Source organism: Phalangium opilio, unplaced genomic scaffold (assembly GCF_054372755.1).
Source record: "Phalangium opilio isolate 3A_F unplaced genomic scaffold, DU_Popi_V2 ptg000079l_1, whole genome shotgun sequence".
NCBI classification, from domain to species: Eukaryota; Metazoa; Arthropoda; class Arachnida; order Opiliones; family Phalangiidae; genus Phalangium; species Phalangium opilio.
In genome coordinates, this window is record NW_028324187.1 from 4,175,080 (window position 1) to 4,183,895 (window position 8,816).

General features: G+C 32.3%; 1 non-coding gene across 1 annotated transcript; it reads right to left on the reverse strand.

The window, feature by feature from the left end:
- Positions 1-616: 616 nt before the first annotated feature.
- TRNAQ-CUG (transfer RNA glutamine (anticodon CUG)) lies at positions 617-688 on the reverse strand. The gene has a single exon. It is a non-coding gene; the product is annotated as a tRNA-Gln (tRNA).
- Positions 689-8,816: the final 8,128 nt, after the last annotated feature.

Here is an 8,816-nt window from a genome sequence, read left to right on the forward strand (position 1 = left end):
TCTATTTTTATTACTATAGCATGTCATAATCATTAATTATCACTACCGGTAATATATAATTACTTGATTACTAAGCGTAGTAATTAACTAGTGCTAATTTCTAAAGAAATTATAAATTCAATCCCATAGCGTGCTACTTTTAAAGTTAAAAATTATTTTATCAATAAATAATTTTTATATTATATATATATAAAGCCATAAAACTTATTTTATTATATAAAAAAAATTACTATTATATACATGTTTGATTTTATTTTATTAAAATATAATATAATAATAAAATGCTCAATTAAAGAAATTAATGATTGTTTTATTTAATTTATAATTAGAATTGAATTGTGTCCATTTTTCGTATTATTAATTAAATGACGTAGAGAAACTACGTTCTTTTGTAAAGTTTTCGTTTTTAGGAATGACAATTAAAGTATTTTAAAATTGGCGGGAGTTTTTTAATGTGGCGCCATCTATAATAAATAAAGCTATAACATTCAATCTTAAGGGGGCATTGGATCCCGGCCAGTTTGCATCTCCTTCAGGTGCGTGCTTATTAGTCCAACCTTCAGGTATGGGCTGAATGCGTTAACAGGTTGTGTTTTGGTCACATGCATAAAATGTCAGGTCCCACCGAGATTTGAACTCGGATCGCTGGATTCAGAGTCCAGAGTGCTAACCATTACACCATGGAACCTTAAGGCAAAACTAATTATTTCTTAACCTGATTGAAATATTCTAAACTGACTACAGAAAATTATATTTGCTCCTAATTTCAATTAAAATGTATGTTTTAATCATTTTCAACCAAATCTCTGCGATTTATTTAATTTTTTTTATCATTTATATTAATTTTGACAGACCTTGAATTTACTTATTTACAGCCCACTTTCATTTGTTTCTGGCGGGAAAAATGAAATATAGTCTGCTCTCTAATTTTCAAAAAGTAACGGTCTTAAGTTTATAGTCATTATAAATGATGTTAATTCTTACTATAAATCGAGTTTTATCAACCAATTTCCATCAGTAATCACTAATGAAAGTAAGTTTTAACATTTTTATTATAAATTAGAACGTCTGTTAATAGATTTATTGTCACAAAGTTTTATTTTTGAATGTCAAAAAGTTGAAATGTAGCATTAATCTCTATTGTCTTCTTCCACCCTGAATTTACGAAATAAGAAAATATGATTAAGCATTCATATATTAGAGTTTATTTATTGGTTATTTATAAGATAATAATTAATTATAATTAATTTATGCATTATTAAGGCCCAATTTGAAATAATATGCATGTGCAATTGAGGATTTGTAGCTTTTGAATTTGATAAGCGATAACTGTTTGTTAATTTACGAAATAAGAAAATATGATTAAACATTGATACATTAGAGTTTATTTATTGGTTATTTATAAGATAATTATAATTAATTTATGCATTATTCAGGCCCAATTTGAAATAATACGCATGTGCAATTGAGGATTTGTAGCTTTTGAATTTGATAAGGGATAACTGTTTGTTTGTTTTCTTTCCAAGGCCCTCTGACAATTCCTATGTTTCGTACATTTCAGGATACTATCGCTAGTCTGTATCAATACGTAAGGATGGAATGTATCCTCTTCACTTCCCGGCTGCGCCTCGCCTCGTTACGTCACGTCTCTTCTCCAACTCGGAAGTACGTCACCGTTTCGATCACTGCGCCTCCTAGTACGAATGAACGGAACTAAAGGTTGGCAAACTCCAACGCGTTTTACGCGATGAGCGGCGCGGCTGTGGCAGGGTTCTTTTTCCTGTATTTTCTATGGCCACAAAGCCAGAGAGGCGAACGGCCTACAGCTCGGAAATACACCGTCGTTCCGTCGGTCCACTCGATATTTTTGTTTATAACGCGAAGTTGGGACGTGCTAAGCCTTTTTCTGAATGCTGACGAAGGATATCTGGATTATAATTAACTGGACAACGGTCAAATTAAGGATATTTCACAGTTTCGAGTAATATATAACCTCCCTAAACCCGCGAAAGTGTATCTTCAGCGAGAGTTTTAACGAATCCTCGGAGTGCATTGGCCCGGAGAGTCAATGACCTTGTCTTCACTTCGGCTCTATGTGTATGGATACCGAGTTTATACGCGAAAGTCTTCGGAATTATCGTCGGATTTAACTTGAATTTAATCGCGATTAAACCGCTAAAGTGTCAAGAATATCATCCTTCAAGAATATGCGGATTTCCACATAAAGGTAACGATTTTTTGCACTAATTTTTCCTGTTGTACGTTAGAAACCGTAAATGTTATTTGTACTGGTGGAATGTCTTTAAATGTTTTTCGGGGTTTTCGAACTTTGTGGGGTGAAAGTTTTAGGCGTAGTTTTAACCGCGAGTTGGGGAACCATCCAATATGTAGTAAATTAGACTTAAATTTAGTTAGTGAAAATTGTGCAAATTATAAAAGCTATAAACATAACTCATGGGTTTTAGGGTTATGTTTCAATGTTTTAACTCCCAAAGTATGGAGCTTAAATACATCAATTCCAGGTTGAATACCTCATAACTTTGCTTATAAAAAAAGCCGAAAATTCTCTAAATTCAGCCTTTATGGCTTACGGATATCAATTTTCATTGAATTAAAACGCAATATCGGGATGATATTACATTGAAACGTTGCGGGGAAGCCGAGTGTATCCCTGACTGCTGGGGAATGACTTGTCTATATGTAGGTTGTTGACCTGATTGTGTTCACGAGTAAAGTAGGCCTAGGTTTGGCGCCTCAATCCTGGCCTACGTTTTATACGCGCATTTGATTTTATATCAAGGATTATATTAACCAAGCATGAGAGATGAGGGGCGATTTTTAACAATTGAAATTTGGAACCGATCTAAACGCCCTGAATTATTACTCATAATGATTGGGACAATTTATTAATTGTACTATGCCTATTTAGGCTTGGGGTACTAATTGTAATGGGGGATTATATTGAAATTTTGACAGTATGCTGACGTAAGCAATTTTTAAAACAAGGCTTAAAATATTACCTAAACTTTAAATTAGGCTTAGGAGAATTTTTGAAACTTTTGCGGTAAATATAAACAAAGCTCTCATTGGATAACATATTGATGACGTAAGCCTTTTATTTATGACTCAAGCTAATTTTGGTTGCGAAATAATTAGCCAATCACAAGCTATATTGTCATTAGTGGGGTGCTGATGTAATTTTTGGAAATTGATTTTTAAAAATAGATCTTTTTTTTTCTTTTTTTGTGTGGAAAAGCATCTCTTTCCCCTTTCCTTCACAATATTCTTAACTTAACTTATTATAAATATTATTATTATTATATAAGATTTTATCAGAAAACATTTGAACAATTAGGAGTTTTTTTTTAAAAAGTTATCCATGCGTTAACCGTAACTATGATTCTTTAAACGCGCCAAAACCCTTTTGATATTTATCATGAAAGAAAAACCAAATTAGAATAGGGGAAAGTTAAAAAAAAAAATGTTGCTTTCTTTTTTAATTTTCCGTTTCTTTTTCCCCCAGAAACATTTTTTTAAAGGGAAGGTGAATCATATTGTTTCTAACTCCTTCAATTTCCATGTCAGGATCGTGGCCTTCAATTAGTTAATTTGCTATAATTATTAATATTAATAATTACAAAGCCTTATTGCTTTTAATCTAAAATTCCTGCGCTTAATTCCAAGACTTTGTTTTCAAAGTGCTAAGCCTAATTTCATGACTTTGGTCAAATGTCCCAAGCCAAATTCTGCACCTATTTCAAATATCCTAAGCCTAATCTGGCATTTCTTTCAAATTTCATAAGCCTTATTCGTACCCTTCCTTCAAAAATGCTAAAACTAATTCATAGCTACTTAAGATAATTAACTAAATTAACACCCACTAATCCCAATTTATTGATAAACACCGAACCATTAGCACCGATAAAATATAATTAAACCCAGTAACAAGTCAATTTCCTTATCAAAATTATAACCATTTTTACTTAAAAAACAAAAATAATTTCTCCGTCTTTCACTCTCCCTTTAAATAAATAAATAACTACGTAATTTCTCTCTTTTTTTATTATTAATATTTTAGTCGTCGGCGCCATTTTATTTTTCCTTCAAAAAATTTTTAAAATTTTTTCTCAAAGTTACTTCCTCTTCAAATGGTCGTTTCCACAAACGAAATTTTAATTCCGGTTAATTATACAAGCGTTTTATTTTAGCTAAAAAAGTATCAACCCCCTTAAATCCGCAACTATGTTCACGTTCCCAATTTAGAAACACTTTTAGGGAAAAAGGTTCCGTTGAAAAACATACTTTCCAAGTATAATTAGAAATCCAGAAATTTTAAGGACCAAAATTTTCAAATATTTCCCAAAATTTTAAACACCAACCTAAAGATTAAAAAGTAAAAATAATACTCGTAATTAGAGGCTTCTATAATTGTAATTATAGTTAGAAAGAAAAGGAGTTCGGTAATTTAGCATTAAAATTACATTACACAATACCATAAGTTAATTAATGGTTTAAAAAGAAAATAAACTCGATTTTGGATTTAATTTATATTATTTATGTCATCTTTTAAAATTAAGAATTTATACGGTTATATTTTTATTTGATTTAACCCATTTTATTTATAAATTAATCGATACTTTATTAGTTTTAATCAATTTTTATTCATTCTAAAATCTAAAGTATAGTTTAGAAGAATTACACGTACGATTAGATTACGTTTTGATAATTTATAACAATAACCTTGGTGTTGAAAAGGAAATTCAATTTTACACTATATCAGATTTTAGAGAAGAAAAAAATGTATATTTTTATCACCTAATTTGCATAAATGAAAATTTCGTTTTTGTTGAAACAATTTGACCTTGATTGATTAAAGAATACTCTGATGTTTAATTTAAAAAAACGTGTTACCGACACACACTTCTGTGACGTCATAGTCCAAAATTAAAAATTTGCATTTATACAAAGTAATATTTTGTTTCTTCAAATCCTTAAAATTTGACCTATTGAATATAGCATCTCTAGAGGTTTAGTTCGCACTGTATAAAAAGACGCGAGGCTTTAACCAAGGGGGGATTGACACCAATGTAAACATAACATTACCCAAAACGTTGGATGGCCATGCTAGAGCGCAGGCCTGCTTCAATCTCCAGTTTTTGCTCGCTCCAACTCGTGGGTCATTGAACCCCCTAGCGCCCGAACTGTAGGCTCCACTGCTAAAGCTCTAGCTACCACCACCATCACCACTGAGAGATTGCCTCGTCCGAGGGGTGGCGCACTTTGAATCTTCTTGCGCATTATATTAAATTAAAATTTATTAACCCTAGTCTAATTTTCGTTAAAAAAATTTAACCCTTCGAAGTTTAATATTTCATAAATAAAAATTATACATTTCTGAAATTTTCTAATAAATTTTTAGGGTTTTATAATGGAAAGCTACCAACCCCTCCAATCTGCCTGCCTTGTGTTTTAGCACCCTGCTATATATATAGGCCCAGTTTGTTTCAGTTTAAGACTACACTACACAAAGGCTTATTTTGTCTTAAGATAACTGCTTCCATAATGGTGCAAATTTGCATTGAAATATGCACTAAAAATTGACATTTTCTTATATAATTTAAACGGAGGTCACTGGTCCATAGATTTAATATAGGTTTTATAGAGTTTTTAATTCTGTAAAGAGACTTTGTCACTTTTGCTTGCTTACTCTCTCTCTATCTCTAGAACTTCGGATTAAACCGGATTATTTCTGCAGCCACCTTTAAGAATTTTTTTTTATTTTCTAAACTAAGACTGTGAATGCTTAAAAGTTACAGCAACGTTGTATGTTAGTTTGCATGGATTATTTTTATCTTTACGGTGTTTAACATTGGCATAATCCTCCGCGTAAAGTTCCTCTATAAAGCAAACTGCAATTGACTAAATATATATAGACGTATAACAGCTTTTCTAAGCGGTTTCTTTTCAACAAGTATACAGGCTAATCGCGTAGACTTCTTTGATTTTTGTAGTGTTCTGTACCAACCATAACGCTTTTCTTAATATAAGGCTTACCATTCACTTAAATCAAGAAGTGACATCTAGTTTATTAGGGAGAAGGTTTAGATGCCTAAGTATTCGCGCGTGCCATAGTCCCAGTCCCCCCTTTCAAAATACAAGGGGGGACGTAAAAGGAGGCCGGGCTATTTCGCTGCCTCTCCTCAGTCGGAAAATACAAGTAATTTTCGTCATTCGCGTCGCGCTGACGTGAGTTTTCAAGAACCAATGAGATGCTGGCTGGTTGTAATTTAGAGGCGGGGATTAACTCCGGACCTACTATACGTTTGGACTGGAGATAAAGCTAGAAATGTGGGGAGAATTTATACCTTCTCCCTAATAAACTAGGTATCACTTCTTGCTTAAATAGACCTTTTCTTGAGAAAGTCTAAGGTATTAAATTACATTCATGCTGAATAGCAGCAGTTTTTAATTGCGAAATTTATAATAACCATTATTTTTAAATTTACTAAGACTAATTTAGTTTTAATTATCACTTCACTGTACACAAATTTTAACTATTTCCATCAGTAAAATAATTTACTAAAAATAAACTTAGAAAGTCCTTTTTCCTCGTGCTCGTATAGAATAAACCTTATTTAACAATGGTAATTTTGGACCCATTTTATAACTAACTATTAGGAATGGTTCGCGCGCTCTTTTGAAGTATATCTTTCTTCCAGGCGTGTCTAATGATAAAATGTATAATGGTTAAAAACGTCCCTGCCTCTCTCTAACGAGTACCGAGGTATCATTTAACATTGGTTGGTGATTTGACCCCTTAGTAAGGCAGAGAGAATAAAAAACCAAAAACAATTTGAGCTATAACTGGCATTGCACTGCGCATGCGTGACTTATGGACAAGGGCGATCCATACCAAAATAAACACAACAAAAGAGAGCCCTAGAACTATATATATGTATATATACGTTATAGTTAGGAATTTTTATAGCATACTGTTATTAAGACGAAGTGCATTAACTTATGTAGCGCGAATGTTAATTTCAGATTCGCGTGCAAGGCTAACTAAATAGGTCTAGGGTTTGTTTGAGAGTCTGAAATGAAAATGGTATTATTTTTGCTAGTGCGAACATGTGCCTGTCTATCTATTCTCGGGGGGGGGGGGGGTCTTTTGTGTTTACTTCTTAATTACGTTTAACGTATATTTAAAAATAAAACTTAACCTAAGTTTAAAAAAAAAATCTGATGGGCTCTAAGAGCGACGGTTAAAATTTGGATGCCTTCATTTTCTGGCACCTGGTACTGTATCACGTTTTTGTGTAAAGGGAGGGTGAAGTGTTATGCGTGTTTATGAAACGGAATTGAGTACTTTATCAATTATAACATAGTTTTAACGAGAGAGCTGCAGTCGTTCAGTTTTGTAAAGTGAAAGTTAGGAATGTTTATGAAAAGTTTGCTTATTTTTAAAGGGGTTTTTTTTTAAACCTTTTTTGGGGATTTGAAAATTTTTCTAGGAGGTTTGGGAAAGGTTTCATGGAATATCAAAATATTAATAGAAAGTTTGGGAAAAAGTTCAGGGAATTTCAAAATATTTCTAGAAATTTTGGGAAAAGTTTCAGGGAATTTCAAAATATTTCTAGAAAGTTTGGGAAAAGTTTCAGGGAATTTCAAAATATTTCTAGAAAGTTTGGGAAAAGTTTCAGGGAATTTCAAAATATTTCTAGAAAGTTTGGGGAAAGTTTCAGGGAATTTTAAAATATGGCTAACTGAAGGTTTCTCAAAGTGTGTCTAAAATATTGGAGAATTACTACTGAAAAATATGAGAATGATAAAGAATTTGAAATACTTGAAAACGGCCCAAATGGAATATCAGGGATGTGGTGGTTTCATAATTATAATTCATTAATTTTAAAACGGCGCATACGTAACTTTAAAATCCGATTAAGAGGTATTATAAATATCCTGAACGTATTCATTCATTCTCCCTTTAAACTGTTCCATAAATTTGGGTATCTACCAACTTCAAGTTAAAAAAAAACAACTGCCAGTTATTCTACCTTAAATGGCGGGCTACATAACAATGTGTAAATCATTTTCGAAACACTTGGTAAATCATTAGGTGTAAAAATATGCCCATCAAATAATAATATTACATTCCAACACGTTAATACAACAAAGCATATATATTGCACGATAGGTTCCTTCGTTCTATTTGTGTAATACAATTTATATATACGGGTAGGGCGCTCTCTCGCTCGCATGCTTATCCGTGCATATCTTCTCCCTAGTCCCACTCTCCAGGGGTCAAAATGAAAGGTCAAATCAAAATGAGGGTTCCGCGTTAACAAACCCCCTACACCCTAATTCTGAACACCCAACCAACAACCAACCTCGGAAGAACCATATGCCGATCAACGCACGACCTTCCCAAACTTCTCTCCTCTTACTTCATCCCCATTCTGTATCTGCAGAAGTACATTAATTGAAAGAAGTAAAATACTCGTGAATATTTATCAAGTATTTTTTCTCAGTTTTGCCTTCAAATTGGCAGAATCTTTGCACGAGCAGGTAGCCCAGCGGTCCTATAATTACTATAAAATCCAATATTTTCCTATAATTTTATGAAAGGTCCTATTATATCCTATATTTTTGACTAAGCCGAAGTTTTCAAAGATCCTTGTGTAGTAAAATCCAAATTTTTATTTTTTGAGATTTTTTTACATAGTTTAAGCCAAAATTATTATTATATATGAGCATTTTTAGTTCTATATTTTCCTATAAAACACATTTTTTCTCCTATAGTTTCCATAAAACACATT